At 34.7% G+C, this 18489-nt stretch overlaps 1 pseudogene; it reads left to right on the forward strand.

Annotated features, from left to right (window-relative positions):
• The first annotated feature begins 8765 nt into the window (after positions 1–8765).
• Positions 8766–8862, forward strand: LOC122122084 (annotated as a pseudogene).
• Positions 8863–18489: the final 9627 nt, after the last annotated feature.

Here is an 18489-nt window from a genome sequence, read left to right on the forward strand (position 1 = left end):
TGAATTTTAAATGGGAAGAATGTCCTCAGATCATTTTTTGTGAGTCTATGTGCTGTGCATTAATTTCCCAAGTGTACATGAGTTAACAGTAAGAGAAACAATAGCAATTATTGGAGAAAAAGAAGTTCTGTGTTTATGTATAAGTGTTCAATACAATATAGAAGACTCTTCAAATAAGAAAACTTTGAAACAATAATGCCAAGTCCAGTATGTAGATTTATGCGAGTGATATGGAGAAAGCATTACTCCTAAGTGGAACATGAAGCATGAGGCCAATCCTTTTCTAAATCACGCTTGATAATCACGTAAATGTGCAAAAAGGAGAATGGAAGAATGATTCTGTTTCCAATGTAAGTCAGATATGGAAGAATAGACTTAACTGGAAAAAAAGAGTCCATCTGAGAGAACAGGAATTATACTAGCAATGAACCTGGTGGCTAAGATCACATTTCTTTTTCTTTCCTTTTCTTAAATTCTTTTTTTTTTTGTTGTTTTTGTTCATGGAAATTGAAATATGGGACAGGGGGCTGTCCCTCTGAAATGCAGCTCAAGGCTAGTGCTTTTCCACTTGAGCCACAGTGCCACTTCCAGTTTTCTGGTAATTATTGGAGCAAAGAGTCTCCAGGACTTTCCTACCCGTGCTGGCTTTAAACCCCAATCCTCAGATCTCACAACAACTTGGTTTATGATCACATTTCTAACAGTGTACACTCAGGATATGTAATGTAAATGCTCATCTAGCTTTATATGAATTCTTGAGTTAAAAATCTTTGCTACAGGTTAGACTTTACACTCACAAAAGTGTTTGAAGTTTAAAAGTTGATACTCCTGGAAAAATAAAACCTAAGAATGTAAAGGAGTCTGGGAAGTTCAATTTGCATCTGGCTTGGACAGTATAGGCTTTAAGACACTACCTATAATTAACCAGCCAAAAGCTGGAATACCAGTCACGAGCAAGATTGCTGAGTAACAGCTTTAGGTTTTTGCATACATACATACAAACATACACATACACACAGAGGCACTTATAGGTGCACACAAAAATACACAAATGAAACAACTCTCAGAATATGTAGAAAAGTTAGAAAAAATACAAAATAGGTCCTGAGTAAGACTAGAATCAAGTGATAATTTTTAATATTAGAAATCCCTCAAGTGAACTTTCCCCCAGAAGTTGAGAATATTACATAGGTAGGGACCAAAGATAGTAAGAGAGTCAAGCAATCATTATTAACGGGATAGGATCCATGGAGGAATGAGTCAGGGAACCCTGCAGGTGCATCTGAAAATGTTTATATCCTGTGTCAAATGTTAAAACATCTTTGAAAATAGTACATAAACAGTCTGAGCAGTCAGTCTAGTGGATAAGATAATAGGAGAAGTTCAGAATTGCTAGTCTGTTTCTAGATTAAATAAAGAAAATATGGCAGGGCAATGTGATACAAGCCTGGAATTCTAGCACTCAGACAGGAGATTAGAGAGTGGAATTACATAACAATACCTTCCCTGGACCAGGTAGAATAATTTTGTCTCAGTAAAACAAACCAAACAACATTAAAGGAATACACAGTTGTAAGTTTGGCCTAATTTTGTCATTATGTTTCCTATTGAATGCAACTCATATATATCCTCACATGTGATTTAAATACTCTCATCATTACAGAACATTCCTAGATGCAAAATAGTTCATGATTCCCATCCAAAAATTTGCAAAATAAGCAAGCCTCATTCTGTTGGATTCCAAATAAATGTTGAAGGATTACAAAAGCTTGTCTGGAGAAATAGCAAAGTTCGTCTAATGTAGGACTTTGTAGACCTTGTTTAATTAGAATTTAAATTTAAAATATATTTTTTGGTTTTGTTTGTAATTTCATATTCTATAGGATACTACAAAATTCTTTTTAAATAGAGGGATTAAGTGAAAAATTCACAAATGATTCTGGCATTCTATTTGCCTAGATATTCTTTCAAAAGAGTTATAATTAGAACATAGTTAATAGATAATTCGCACAGTTCATGTATACCATGTTAATGTGAATAATCTAGACAGAGTTGCCAACAAATGGATGACATTAATTTATACATTTTGAAAAAACAATTTTTTAAGGGTTTGGTTTAATATGGTATCAAGATAGTAATTGTGTGACATCTTTCTTCTTCATATATGTAACACAGGAAGCCATTTCCTTATTTACGTGCCTCTGTATACATGGAGAAAAATGGTGGGATTGGGATTTGTTTTCAATTTTGTTTTTGTTTTATTGGTTCGTCCTAGAGCTTGAACTCTTGGCCTGGACAGTGTCTCTGAGCTTGTTTATGCTCAAGGCTCATGTCCTACCACTTCAACCTCAGGGCCACTTGAGTCTGGCTTTCGTGGAGATTTTTGCAGGTAAGATTCTAAGAAACCTTCCTTCCTGGGTGGGCTTTGGATCATAATTTTCCTATCTTAGCATACTGAATGTCTATGATAATTACAAAAGTATAAATATAAATAATATTTGCAAGTGTTCTGATCTCAAGAATACCAGTGGAGGAAAAATGATGCAGCTCAGTTTATTGTGTTCTTTTCAGAACAAGGAGGGTGTCACATTAGCAGAGGTGTAGTATTTTGTCAAAATAGAGATAAGGTATTCATGATGTCAATTAAGGAATTTTAAGGTGTCCCTTACAAGTTGGAAACTGTTCGGCTAGGATGACTTTATGGCATAAATCTTGGGATTGATGGTCATATTTATAATAGCTTACTCATAAACAATTGCTTACTTTTGAAGAGTTAAATATTACACATGCTTCACAGTTTTATCCTCTACCAGAATGTGGCTATTTTTCTGTTTAGTTCTCAATCTGTAATACCCCATTGGAAACTGCATCTATTGCAGAATTACATAACATGCAAACAGGTACTGTTTTGAATCTCTTAGGAATGTTGAGAATTTAAAAATGAGTAGCTATTAATCATAGGAATTTTGAAGAACACATATATTCTGTCCTCTTAACAACTTACTTACTTTTAAAAGTTATGGGTTTCCATAGCATTAAACTATTTTCTGTTTTAGAATGAGAAAGTACTGAATTTATTCTTTTTTGAAAAATTTGGCAAGTATATTGTGAAAATATTGTCTACTTGGATAACATTCAAGTTGATGACCCTCTGATAAAGAAGGGGTAATTAATTCAAATTAGATGCCAAATATGATTGATTTTTAAAATGTTACTACATAAAGAATATTATTTACTGTGCCAATACAGTGAAATTATATTTTATGCAGCTTATTTTTTCAATTTTATTATAAAAATGATATACAGTGGGGTTACAATAATTGTAAGGTATCAAATCATAACTTTTCAAACTTGATAACCCTCCCTCATTTTTCTCACAGTTTTCCTTCACCCCTTTACCCCTTACAAGTTGTAATGTACATTTCCAACATAATGTCTTGTGAGTATTGTTATTGTATTGGTTTGCCTTTGGTCCTTTGTCTCACCATTATGTTTTTCCTTTACCCTTCGCTAATCAAGGTAAATGTATACACAATGCAAAATGAAATGCAGCAGGGATAAACCATAGGGGAAAAACCCAAAGAAAACAGAAATCACATAGTTCATCAAAAACAACAACCACAAATGAAAAAATAATCTGGTTCCATATCTCGGAATTCATTTTGCTTAGCATCAGCTAATATGGTTATATATACGCATAACGAAGCCACTGGAAAATAATAGCTGCATTGATAACATACTGAAAACAGCATGTTAACTTTTTGATGGTAAAGGTGGAATTAGGATTGGTGAATCCTCGGTTCTGATAAAGGATTTTCAAGAGTTTTAAAGTTATGACAGGTAAAATTTAATTGTTCAAAATTTTTAACAACTTAGCCTATTAAGAAAATTTTAAATTGCCTGGAAGAATAGGCTTTCATGCAAAGAAATCCAAGGAGACTTAGTAGAGAGGGAGCAATGTGGATGAAGATGGCTCTTTTTCACACTAAACAATCAGACCTCAGAAACCTTGCTGTAAATCCTGTAGGTTCCCTTGAAAATTGTCCTTACCCAGGAACTATATTCTCAGTGTTTGAAACAAGGTTGTATTGGAATTTAAATTAAAAGTTCTTAAAAAAATAAGGCATCAAAATTTTTGAATTTACCTTTAATTATCAAACATTAATTCTCTGAAAAAGATAATTTGAGTCAAAATATTTAGGGAGAAAGTGACCTCCACAATGAAAGAAGGTGTTGGGATTAAACCTTTCTGTTTGTAACACTTTCCACAATGTCTTTGGACGTGAAGCAGTGAAACACAGAAAAAATCTGATTGGATACTTCAAACCAATGATTTCACATTTCCAAGTGGCTCACAAAAATAATATTCTTATTAATATGAGATAGTGAAGACTTCTTTTATTACTTATGCCTAAAAGTTCAGAAAAGAATTGAGCAAATGGAAAAGTTAATAAAAAAAGTTTTCTTAGAAGCCTTAGATAAGCGTATTGTCTTCTGCAGTGAAGGGAGGCCAAAACTTTTTGATGTAAATTGTGTTAGTATTTTTACTCCCTAAAGTGATTTTACAGAGCACATTTGTCTCACTATAATGCAGAACTGATTGAATGAAGACATGAAAATAAATTCCACATCCAAATGAGGCAACTTAAAGAGTTTTAAAAGAGAAATAATGAAGATTGTAGCAGTGGTGAAGCCTGTATGGCTCTTCAGCTTCACTAGACTTGAAGCCAAGAAGCTGTGATTAATTGGAACTCGGCAAGAGCTAAGAGAAGGACATAGAAGTAGGGCATAGAATCATTGTCCTTTTGTAACACACACTTTCTTCCAAGGTATGGGTGATTTAACTCTATTCTCCTCCATACATCTTGGTGAACTAATGCAAGACCAAGAGAAAAATAATCTATTGAAATAATTTTGCATAGAATAACTTCACTGTTCCTGATATGGTATCTAAGGAGAATCTTAAGAGAGAAGATAAAAGTGCAGTATTTTTTTTGTTTCTTCTAAGCATCTTGTTAGCAAAATATATCTTTGAGTTTAGACAATTCTGATTGAACCAACAAGTGATGTAGTACTTTTTATTGTGGGCACTTTAGCCAGAAGAAGTCTTTCAAGGTAAAAGAAAAAAAATGCAGCCAAATACTTGTGATTAGAGCCTCTTGGACTGTTTTCTGGAGACAAAGTTTAGCATTAGATTTCTCCTCATTAACATAGATGTTGTTTCATGGCAACCAAATACAGGAGGGAAGTTTAATGGACTCACTTGGCCAATTAAACAGCATGAAAGAAGAAAATGACAAATAATATTTAATGAAATTATATTGACCAATTACTTTGCCAGAGGAAAAAGGAAAAATATAATTCAAAATCAATTGACTTAAAAGTTTGAAGAAAGAGTAGTGAAGAGAGATTAGAGAAAATATAGAGGATTGTTTTCTCTCCAGTGGAGTAATGGGTTCTTGATCTTGTTTCTTCCATTCTACTTCACAAGCTACCAAGTGTTTCTCAGGACTGGATTATCCAGTTCAGACAGAAAACTCATAGAAGAAAGATACTGTTTAGAGCAGATGTAGGTGATTTATAACCTTAGACAATCTATTTAATTCTGTTCAAAATTCTCCCCTACCCCAAACTTCCTCTTTGAACAGCTTTGTTTGCTTTTCCCAAGACTGACCTTCATTAACTGATTCAAATTTTGAGAGGTCATATTCATACTCTCTAGAGATTGCTGTTTGGTTGTGATTTTTGTGTGTTTTTGTTTCTTGTGTTTTTTAACTGAACTTTAAAAGGTTGTGCAATTGTGTTACAATTAAATATGTCCATCTAATTGTCTAATGCTCCTAGATCAGAGTCACTCCTTCCATCATTCTCAACCAACCCTTTCTCCAAGATTTATTTCCAATTTACCACTCCCTTCATGATATGTGTACATTGAGTATTCTAGCTGTACTTGCCCCTTGTTCATTTTTCATTCATTCTATGTCTTTACTATAATTCCTCTCTGGTTTCAACTTCCTGATAGTCATTCTGTTAAACTATCTATTAATACTTTGAGAGGTTTATATACATTCCATGGAGTCTCAATCCTGCATATTCTTGAACTGATGTCAGCTTATCTTTCCATAATTCATTCATCTGCAGCAACAATTTGCAAGACTGGAGACGTGAAGCACCTAAACATGATTTTATTCTCACCCATTTGGAAGATTAATCTTTAGTCAAAAAGAAAGTTAAAAAATAGCTTAGAATGTATTCCTAACTATGAATTTTTATAAATGGCTTTGTACAATGGTGTGATTCTTTTATTTTACATGGAATAATATTTTCTACTACCTATAAGTTTTGGAAAAAGAAGAAAATTGACTTTATTCCTAGAAAGGAATATGATAGAAATAGAAGACAGATATTATGTTTGTCATATCTCTGATGAATACCCATATTCAAGACTTAAAGTCATATTTCTTACTATGTTAGACAGAGGGAAAACATAAAATAACATATGATAAGGCAACTATTTGTGATTTTTTAAAAATGTACCTTAATAAATGATGAAATTTATTAGGTAACGTTTGGATTTGAAATTTAGGAGGCTGATCTATTTAACACACTTCTGGAAGTCTCTTACTGAAAAACACAAATTGTGGGTGGTATTTTTTCTACACTTTAATGAATGGTTGATCATGTTTGGCATTAGTGCTGTGTAAATAATTCAACTCTATTGTAACTTGCTCTCTATACTTGAAAAACTTGTAATGTCACTAAGTATCATCAACTTGTCAAATGTTTTTTTGGCGAATGTGATTTCAAAAAGTTTATTTGAAAAGGAATACACTTTCAGGAGATTAAATATAGATTATCATTGGTTTGAGAGTGACATTTTTATACCACAGAAACATGTTTTACTGAATTCCCAGTGTTTAAAGCACTCTTTAGTGCTTCAAATGTTTTTCTGAATTACATTTGAGCTCTAAGTCAAGATTTCAGGGCTTTGGTAGACCAATTATTGATCTATCCTCCCAGAAACTATTTTTTGGCCCACTTATGTTGGAATAAAATCTTTCGTTAATAATAGGTGAGGGGTATTAAAAATAATCTTATGACACTTTGTGAACTTGTTCACTCATATGGGCTGGTTATCTGTAAGTTGAATGTTTAAATTACAGTACTTTCTCTCAAATTTTGCGATCTCATCCTTCATTTTAAGTAGGCTTGTATTTCACAATTGCTTACCTCTAATTCCTGCATCTCAAGGAATTGGTGCCCTGAAATATAGGAAATGCGAAATTAAAATGGGTCTTCAATTACTTTGTGTTGATATGTTGCATGGGCTTTGGTGAGAAGTTTTGCCCCTGTTATCTGATGATGCAGGTAACTCGGACCTGGGTTCCTTGGATGCATGGGTAGTGCAGAAGAATAATATTTTTTAGACATCTTAGCAAAATTTGGGCATAATCAGTAGGAATGCTTTAGAAATATGGAGAAAAACAGTCTGGGACAAGCGAGTTAAAACAATAAACAGCAGCAGAGTAAAATCCATTATTGATTAGAGGAAAACATTGTTTAATTTACCATGTGGATTCAGAAGACCAAGAACAGTTAGAATGTATCATAAGTTTATACTAAAAACATTGCATTGATACTTTTATAGTCTAATATATATTTTAAACCTAATTATTTATATTCCAATTCTATTTAATGGAATAAATAAATATCAATTTATTTGTCAAACTATCAACTAATTCTAGTAAGTTTCATTGTGTGAAATATAAAATCAGCACATATCAATATAAAATATATAACTAAATATAATATAATTAAAAAGCACACGTTTTGTATTGTTCTGTTGTAGTTACTGTATTAAAGGCAACTCTGTTTTAAAGTATTATTCCATTATCTCTACTTCAGTGTCTGATAGAGTTAGACCTAAAGATTTACCATTTGTAGATTTACAGCATGGAGGCAAGAGGAAACACTGTGATTAAAACATTATCAATTTAATGCCTAATAACAAGGAGAAACATATGCACTTCTCCTGCAACTATGAAAATATTGAGTGATAAAAAGGCAGTAGTGTAAGTTCCTGCCTGGTTGGATGGTAGACAGGCCAGGACATTAAGTAATCATGCATACGAACAATTTTTTCACCTTCTTGGCGTTAGCTACTTTTGAAATGGAAGGTATAATAAACAATTATATTTTGATAAAATACCTTCTAGTCTGAACAGCTCTGTTTGAACTGTTCATCTCTCTATGATCCCTTGTAACCAAGAATAATTTTCTTCTAGTAAGACAATCTATGCTGTCAGGGTAAGATATTCTTGTTGGGCTGTTCCCACATGGAAGAAGTGTAAAGGCTCAGGTAGACATTTGTTACTGTAACACCTCATTTGGGAAAATGTCAGCTGAAGAAGTTTAGAAGTAGCTCTTAAGCAACGCTTACTTTGAATCCATTAGGTCCGCAAAGCTAATTCAGTTGAATAAATAAGTACTTGAAAAAGCCATGACCTTTGGACCTATCTATAAATAATTGAGAGTATGATCAAATTCCAAATAAAAACACTTAAGATAGTCATTGACAAAAAAATTTTGCAAATGTGAGCAATCGACTGATAAAAATAAATTTTCCACTTTTCACAGAATTTTAGGGAAATAAGATTGATAGCATTTTTAGGAACAATAAAGTTTCCTTGTTACAAGTAGGCACCCATAGATATAAACCTGTATAAAGATTGCATGATTAACTACTTAAATTTAGAGGATACTACACGCTTTAGCAGCACGTATACTCAAATTAAAATACAGAGATTAACATGGCACTTGCACAAGGATAATATGAAAATTTGAGAAGTATTCCATATTTTTCATTCTTCAGATTTAAGAAATGAAAAACAGTTATTAAAAAGTTGATTACAAAATTACAAGTGTAACAATACACGTAATTCATATAATTTAGTTTGACATCAGTGTATTAAATATTCACCTCAGAAAGGCGTTTACATAGCATAAACTTTACAAATATTCTCAAATTAGACAACATTGTCATTTTATCCCAAATAAAAATAATATTAAGTCCTAGAAAAAAAGGAAGCAAACTTTTTCTATATCGAATGCAATTGGAAAGGACACATTAATGAACCTATATATTATAAAATAATGTAGAATTCAAAGTATATCTAGGAGAAAATAAAATAAATTATGAACATTTTGCAAACATAGAATATAGAATATTTTAAAATATACTTTTTCAGACAAGCACAAGAAATATTTTAGTTTCTGTACTACTCATTTCAACAGATAAATTAAAATTATTTCTGATTAAAAAATCACAAACTCTGAAGAAATTATTATACATGTATACAAAAAATATTGAATACATTTTGACATCCAAGGCAGGCAATTCACTTGGAAGAATTCCATGGAATCCATGAATTTTTACAGTAAAATATTGGTGCTGCCAGGCATTGGTGGCTCATGCCTATAATCCTAGCTACACAGGAGGCTGAGATCTGAGGATCATGGTTCAAAGCCAGCCTGGGAAGGAAAGTCTGTGTTACACTTATCTCAAATAAACCACTAGAAAACTGGAAGTGGAGCTGTGTCGCAAGTGGTAGAGCGCTAACCTTGAGCTGAAGAGCACAGGGATAGCTCCCAGGCCCAGATTTCAAGCCCCATGACTGACCAAAAAATATATACATTGCTCTTATTTGGATTGTGAAAATATTTTGTAGGGACACAAAAGATGGACTTGCATTTTTGAAATTTAAGAAACTTAACCCGACCATTAGGACTTCAGTGAACAATTTGTATAGCCTATCACAACTTCATAGAGGTAGTGATACATACTTATCCTTTTGGCAATATCAAATACAGTATCTTCTATGTTGTTCTTCCGGCCTGGTTTTATATAATGGTTCAACAGAAGGTGATCCAGCGTATCTTTGCTATCTCAATTCTCAGCAACAAGATATAAAGGTGTCAAAAATTCTTTAGTTTGGGGAAGTGGCGCTGTGGCTCAAACAGTAGAGCGCTCGCCTTGAGCTGAAGAGCACAGCGACAGCACCCAAGCCTAGAGCTCAAGCCCCACAACCGACAAAAAAACCCACCACAACAACAAAAAACAAACAAACAAAAATATTTGGGCTGGGAATATGGCTCAATGGTAGAGCGCTTAGCTTGCATGCATGAGGCCCTAGGTTCGATTCCTCAGCACCACATAAGCAGGAAAAAAAAGCCAGAAGTGGTGCTGTGGCTCAAGTGGTAGAGCGCTAGCCTTGAGCTGAAGAACTGAGGGACAGCGTCCAGGCCCAGAGTTCAGGTCCCACTACCAAACCAAAAATTTCTTTTTAAAAAATGAGTCCTTTAGTCTGGGCATTGGTATCTGTATCATGATGAAGTAAGAAAGAAGCCACTCTGGTATTATTCCATGTATATGCACTGTGCAGGGGTGATCAGTCATCTACAGTTATTTCATGTGCCGCTTGAGACATCAACTCACTGATAATGTCTAAGTGTCCACTGTAGGCTTCTCAAAGAGGGGTATACTAATCATCATCCCTACTATTCACATGAGTGGCCTTTTGGGAAAGAAGTCTCCGCACTGTAATAAGCTGAATATTTTCAGCAGCCCAATGAAGAAAATTGCTTGGATCCTTCTCCAATTTTATTTCTTACAATTGATACCATTCCTTACTTTTTCATCTTGTTCCCCATATTCCTAAGAATTGCCTAACCAGAGACTTTGAGTGCCAGTGGGAATGAGGTGTCCATGTATTTCCCTAATAGTTCACATTGATTGAACTGGTCATAAATATCCGGTGAATTTTCTGAAACTGTTTATTCATCATGATTTATTTTCTCTTTTTCCAATTTTACTATTCGAAATTATTCTAACTGGAGAGTAGGGAATTGATGGAGAGCCGCGGAAAGATGTTCTTCCATATTCAAATGTACACACTGAAAATGAGGACCTGTGATGTCTTCATGTGCAGCTTATTCTAGGAATGAGAAAATAGGAAATAATTCCTTTTATATAAATGATATGAGAAATGGCAGAGCAAAAAGTGAAATGATGCAACCAAAAATATAAAAGGAAAATAAATTAGGATAATTATGGAGCAATCATATTATCTATGAGAACCAAGAAAGGGAGAGAGAAAGAGAGAGACAGATGTATAATGACCTAGCTAGCCACAAAATCCATGCCTCTGATCAATTTACAGAGCAAACAAAAATTTATTTTTAAAAGAGATGGAAATAGAATTTATGTATTTACTTGAAATTAGTAAATACATTTTTAGTAGCCTACGTAAAGAGATATAACTTTGACAAAATTACACACAATAAACTAAATCCTTGATAATTCTAGTAACAGATCTGACTGAAATCAGTTGAATCATACTTTTCCTGTACAATGAAGGAATAAGAAGGTAGTAAAGCAACTAGAGAAAGCAGGGAGATTGTATCTGTGACAAAACTTTGTGGAAATTGGTATTGAGGATTTCTTACTGGTGATTCACTTGCACTGGAAGCATGATTGTGAAGTATTGCTTGCTGATTCTGAACTATTGATTTGAACATAATATTCTCCAAGAAGAAAATGAGAATTGATAGTTAAGGACTACTAATACGTTTTGACTTTCTCACTAAGCACTTTCAATCATCAAAATCACATGAAGACAATAGTCAGGCCTACATTTTAGATGAAAGCAAGTGTCTTTAAAAAAACAAGGAATGTATGTAGTCATGCAAAGTTTTACCAATGCCTCATACATTTTTCTAATGTTGGGTACCAATATATAATGGATCTATTAGAAAACTCTTAAGGCTCGTATTTTCAATAGTGAGTTCTCTTACACTATATCATGGTATTGTTTGTGTATGGTTTTAATAATAAATTTACATTACCACCTTGAATTTCTGACAGGACAGTATCATCACTGTACATCTTGCTTCTATACTCTCATTTTAAAGTAACTATATAAGTATGGGCATTAGATAACTATAGAGGAAAAAGTAGAAGCCACACTGATGGCTTATGTGTTTAGTACTAGTTAATAAGAAAGATGAAATCTGAGGATTGTGGTTTGAAAGCAGACCAAGAAAAAAAAAGTCCATTAGATTCTGATTTGAAAGTAACAATCAAAAGCTAGAAATGGAGCTGTGGTACAAGCAGTAAAATGCTAGGCTTGAGAAAACTGAAACAAAAAATAAATTCTGGGACAAAGCCAGGCCCTGAGTTCAAGCACTAGGATTAGCACTAAACAAACGAATTAATTAATAGGGTAATTAATTAATTAAAAATAAATTAAGTGGTCACATGTGGAGAGGCAGGTAAAATGTAACATGCGTGGTAATGGTTTATGTATTATTTTGTAATAAGGCATATTATCATTTGTCCTAATCACTAATATTTTATTTGGATTTTTTGTACAATAAACCCTGAATTTAGCATACATGCATATGTGTGTGTACATGTGCGAACATGTGTGTATGTGTATATGTGTGCATGTGCTGTTGCAATCTTGCTTGCCAATGTGGACATGGTGAGGCTGAAAAAAGCTAACTGTGTTGCAATGTTTTTATTTATCAGAGTCTGTCATGTCATTTCAGTGGAACCACCCTTCTGTACATATTATTTGTCTAATAATAAAGTCATCATAATCAAAGCATTTACAATATTAATTTAGAAAAAGAGACTGCTTTCAGCTCTTATTGTATGTTAGGTAAGAAGATACCGACATAATTAGTTAGTAAGTTATTGCTGTAGGATGATTGTCAGTACAAAATACCTATTTGACCTCTTAAATTGGTTATACATTTTTTTCTTTTTTATAAATTTTATTTTATTTTATTTGTGAACATACTGTACAGAGGGGTTACAATTACATGGGAAGGATAATGCATACATTTCTTACCAAGCATTGCAGCCTCCTCCTTTGTTTACCCTTCTCATCCCTTCCCAGCCTCCGCCCACCAATACCAATCATTCTCGCCCCCCCCTCTGCACCGACATTGTAAACCTCGTTTTGGACATGACAACTTATACTTCTCATTGTTGCAACAGGTCCACCTGTATCCTTAAACGACTTTTTTTTCCCCATCTCCTCCACAATTTATACTGACATCAAATATAGTGAAAGCAGGGGTTATACTGTGGAGGAGGGACATACAAAGCAACAAAGAAATAATCTTATAAATCCGTTAGAAACACATGCATGAAAGAAAAAAAAACATTAAAATACATATCTAAGGGTTCATTTTCCTAACATCACATTATCTGACCTTTTCCGCTTGACTCATACATACACTAGATATTGCAAATAAGGAAAACCATGGGGCCTATGTTTCTTTGGGCCTAGCTTACTTCACTTAATATATTGTTTCCAAGTTTTTCCATTTCCTAACAAATGGGGCAATGTCATTTTTTCTGATGGAGGTGTAGAATTCCATTGTGTATACATACCACATTTTCTTGATCCATTCATCTACTGAGGGGCATCTGGGTTGGTTCCATATCTTAGCTATGGTAAATAATGCTGCAATAAAGATAGTTGTGCTGGTAGCTTTAGTGTGGTCTTGTTTGTAAACATTAGGGTAAATGCCCAAAAGTGGGATTGCTGGGTCATAGGGGAGCTCTATGTGAAGTCTTTTGAGGAACCTCCATACAGCTTTCCAAAGTGGTTGAACAAGTTTACATTCCCAACATCAGTGAAGTAAGGTTCCCTTCTGTCCACCTCCCCTTGATCTCTTGATGTTAGAGTTCTTGATTTTTGCTATTCTAACTGGAGTGAGGTGGTATCTCAATGTTGTTTTGATTTGCATTTCTTTTATGGCTAGGGATGTGGAGCATTTCTTCATGTGTCTATTGGCCATCCTTCTTTCTTCTTCACAGAAGTTTCTCTTTAAGTCTTTTGTCTACTTATTTATTGGCCAGTTTTTTCTTTGAGGATTTGTTGTTGGGGGATTTAATTTTTTGAGTTCCAAGTATATTTTAGATATGAGATTCTTGTCTGTTTTATGGCTAGTGAAGATCTTCTCCCAATCCGTGGGCTTTCTATTGATCTTGCTAGCTATGTCCTTTGCAATGCAGAAGCTCTGCAACTTTATGCAATCCCATTTGTCCAACCTTTCTTTGATTAGTTGTGTTTCCTGGTCTCTATTCAGAAAATTTCGGCCTGAGCCAAGGAGACCTAGGGTTTCTCCTATTCCATCCTCTAATGTTTTCAGAGTGTGTGGTTTGACTTCGAGGTCTTTGATCAATTTGGAGTTGATTCTGGTGCAGGGTGATATATAAGGATTTAGCTTTAGTTTTCTACAAGTAGTTAAACAATTTTGCCAGCACCATTTAATGAAGAGGCTGTCTTTGTTCCATACTATTTTTTTAGCTCCCTTATCGAAAGTTAGATGGCTGTAGGTCTGTAGGTTCATTTCTGGGTTTTCAATTCTATTCCATTGGTCTTGAGGTCTGTACTTATGCCAATTCCAAACTGTTTTGATTACTATGGCTTTATTTTAGAGTTTGAAATTTGGTATTGATATTCCTCCAGCAATGTTCTTTCCGTTGAGGAGTGTTTTTGCTATTCGGGGTCTTTTATTGTTCCATATGAATTTTTGGATTACCTCTTTTATTTCCTTGAAGAATGAGGTTGGAATTTTGATAGGTATCGCGTTGAATTTGTAGGTAGCCTTGGGAAGTATTGCCATTTTCACGATGTTAATCTTTCAAATCCAGGAGCATGGGAGATTTTGCATTTTTTAAGTTCTGTGTTGATTTCCTTTTTCAAGATTTTAAAGTTTTCATCATAGAGGTCCTTCACTCCTTTGGTTAAATTAATTCCTAGGTATTTTATTTTTGGTGGGACTATTACAAATAGAGTTCCTTTCCTAAATTCAGCCACACTTTTCTCATTGTTGGCATACAGAAAAGCCATTGATTTTGGGGGGTTAATTTTATATCCTGCTACTTTGCCGAAGTTTCGAATCAGCTTGAGTAATTTGGAAGTGGTATCTTTGGGATTCTTTAAATACAAGACCATGTCGTCTGCAAAGAGGGAGAGTTTTATTTCTTCTTTCCCTGTTTGGATCCACTTTATGTCTGCATCTTGTCTTATTGCTGTAACTAGGCATTCTAATAGTACATTGAAGAGAATTGGAGAGAGTGGACATCCTTGTCCTGTTCCTGAGTTAAGAGGAAATGGCTTTAGTTTTTCAGCATTAAGTATAATGCTGGCTGTAGGTTTGTCATATACAGCCTTTATTGTATTGAGGAATGTTCCATGGATTCCTAATTTTTCCAAATCCTTCATCATAAAGGGGTGTTGGATCTTGTCGAATGCTTTTTCTGCATCTATTGAGATAACCATGTGGTTCTTATTCTTGCTCCTATTGATGTGATGAATAATATTAATTGATTTGCGTATATTGAACCAACTTTGCATCCCTGAAATGAATCCTGTTTGATCACGGTGTATGATTTTTTGGGTGAATTGTTGAAGTCGGTTGTCCAAAATTTTGTTGAGAAGTTTTGCATCAATGTTCATCAAAGAAATGGGTATATAGTTCACTTTCTTTGATGAGTCCCTGCCTCGTTTTGGGATGAGGGTTATGATGGCTTCATAGAATGTGTTCGGTATTGAACTTTCTCTTTCAATTTCATTGATGAGTTGGAGGAGTATTAGTGTGAGCTCTGATTTGAAGGCCTTGTAAAACCATCTGGTCCTGGACTTTTCTTAGCTAGAAGGTCTCTTATTGCTGTATCTATTTCAATGCTTGATATGGGCCTGTTAAGCTGGTATAACTCATCTTCGTTTAGTTTTGGCATGTCAATATTTGCTAGGAAAAGGTCCATTTCTGTCAAGTTCTCAAACTTATTAGCATAAAGTTTTGAGAAGTATTCCCTTATAATGTTTTGAATCTTGGTTGTTTCCGTGGTGATGTTTCCATTCTCATCTCTGATTTTATTTATTTGGGTGTGTTCTCTTTTTTTTTCTGATAAGGTTTGCTAAGGGTCTGTCAATTTTGTTAATTTTTTCGAAGAACCAACTCTTTGTTTTTTTGATTCTTTCTATAGTTTTTTTGGATTCTAATTCATTTAATTCTGATTTAATTTTAATTATTTCTTTCTGTCTACTGGATTGGGGTTTATCTTGCTGTTCTTTTTCAAGGAGGTTTATATGTGTCATTAAATTGTTGATTTCAGATCTCTCCAATTTGTTGATTTAGGAGCTCAGAGCTATAAACTTGCCTCTGAGTACTGCTTTTGCTGTGTCCCAGAGATGCTGGTAATTTGCGTGTTCATTTTTGTTGAATAGCATGAACATTTGAATTTCCTTTCTAATCTCTTCCATGACCCACTCGTGATTCAGCAGTGTGTTGTTCAGCCTCCATGTGATACTAGAATTTCTTTGGTGGCTTTTGGTGTAGAGTTCTAATTTTATTCCCTTGTGGTCTGAGAGGATGCAAGGTATAACCTCAATGTTTCTTAATTTAGGCAAGTTTTCTTTCTGGCCTAAAATATGGTCTATTTTAGAAAATGTTCCATGTGCTGCTGAGAAAAACATGTATTCTGATGCTGCTGTGTGAAATGTTAGGTAGATATCTGTTAAATCTAGTTGATCTATGCAGCTGTTTAGATCTGCAGTTTCTCTGTTGAGTTTTTGCCGAGTTGATCTATCTATAGATTATCTATCTAATAATTAATGTCTTTGGATTTATATGGGATTTGAGGGAAAGTAGTGTTTCTTGGATAAATTTGGGTGCACCATTGTTTGGCAAGTAGATATTTATAATTTTAATATCCTCCTGAAAGAGAGATCCCTTAATTAGTATGTAGCGACCTTCTTTATCTCTTCTCACGAATTTTAATTTGAAGTCTATTTTATCTGATATTAGGATTGCAACTCCCGCCTTTTTATGGCGACCGTTTGCTTTGTAGATTTTGTTCCAACCTTTAACATTGAAAATGTGTTTGTTTTTACGGGCAAGATGTGACTCCTGAAGGCAGCAGCTAGAGGGGTCTTGTTTTTTAATCCAAAATGCAACTAAAGACAACCCTGAGATTCCACTTTACCCCAGTCAGAATGTCCCACATCCACAAATCAGCCAACGATAAATGCTGGAGGGGATGTGGAGAAAGAGGAACCCTATTACACTGCTGGTGGAAATGTACAATTATACAACCACTTTGGAAAGCAGTCTGGAGGGTCCGTAGAAAGCTAAAGATTGACCTCCCTTATAACCCAGTCATACCACTTCTAGGCATCTACCCTGAACAACAGGAACCAATATACAAGGACATGTGCACCTCCATGTTTATTGCAGCACTGTTCACAATAGCTAGGATATGGAAACAACCCAGATGCCCCACCACAGATGAATGGATCCAAAAATTGTGGTATCTATACACAATGGAATATTATGCAGCCATTAGAAATGACAAAATAATGGCATTTTCAGGGGAATGGATGGATCTAGAAGTCATCATTTTGAGCGAGGTAAGCCAAGAGCAAGGAGGCAAGCGGTACGTGGTCTCCCTGATAAGTGGATGCTAAATCCAAAATGTTAGGTATTATGACAAAATTAACAGGACTTAAGAAACAAAGAACTCCCACTCATCTGGTTGAACCACTACTAATTATTCCATACTGCTGATCACATGTATGGTGTATATGGGTACACCATAATATGTTATAGACAGTGATAGACAATTTGCTCCAGGAAAATTAGAATGAGCTTGTGACTTTAAATGCGCATCCTTATTCCACAATACTGTGAAATTTGGGAAATTATGTTATCACTTAATCACTATTAAAGAAAAAAAAAGAACCTTGGGGAAGGTAAGGAGGGAAGGGATGGTAGGGGGAAAACAATGGAGGGGGTAACAATGCTTAATAGGAAGTGTACTCATTACCTTGCTCATGTAACTGTAACCCTCAGTATAGTATCTTTATAATAAAAAATTTTAAAAAGGCCTGAGAATATGGATTCGTGTTTTGGCACTGATCCAATGTCTACAGCATTGAGTGAAGCACTAACACCTCTCATGCCTGAGATCTGAGTCTCTTGAACTTTGCAAACAACACAGGAACATCTTTCTTGTTCCTGAGCTACAGGCCACTTGAGCTGGCTTGAGCTGACTGTCAGTTACAGTTGCCTGGCTCTCAGAGTTCCATATTCTATTCCATTATGAGGTAGAGAGTGTCATCTCTCAGAGCCCAATGATCTAAGCTTCTTGCTCACATAAGACCATCCCAAAGACATACTGGAGACTGAAATCTCCCCTCCCACATCACTCTATACATATGTGAACATTGTCAAATCCCAATATCCTCAGCTAGGCCTGGGAATCAGTATGCTCTCAACCTCAAGGAACACTTCCTAGGTCAGATCCATGCCTTATTTGTCACTATTCCTCTCATCCTACAGAAATCATTTTTCCTCTCTGGGCCTTCTCAGCCTGCCATGTACTTCTTGCATCTATTTTTGACATCT

Source organism: Dipodomys spectabilis, unplaced genomic scaffold (genome assembly GCF_019054845.1).
Source record: "Dipodomys spectabilis isolate Male_0828 unplaced genomic scaffold, ASM1905484v1 ptg000203l, whole genome shotgun sequence".
Classification (NCBI taxonomy): Eukaryota; Metazoa; Chordata; class Mammalia; order Rodentia; family Heteromyidae; genus Dipodomys; species Dipodomys spectabilis.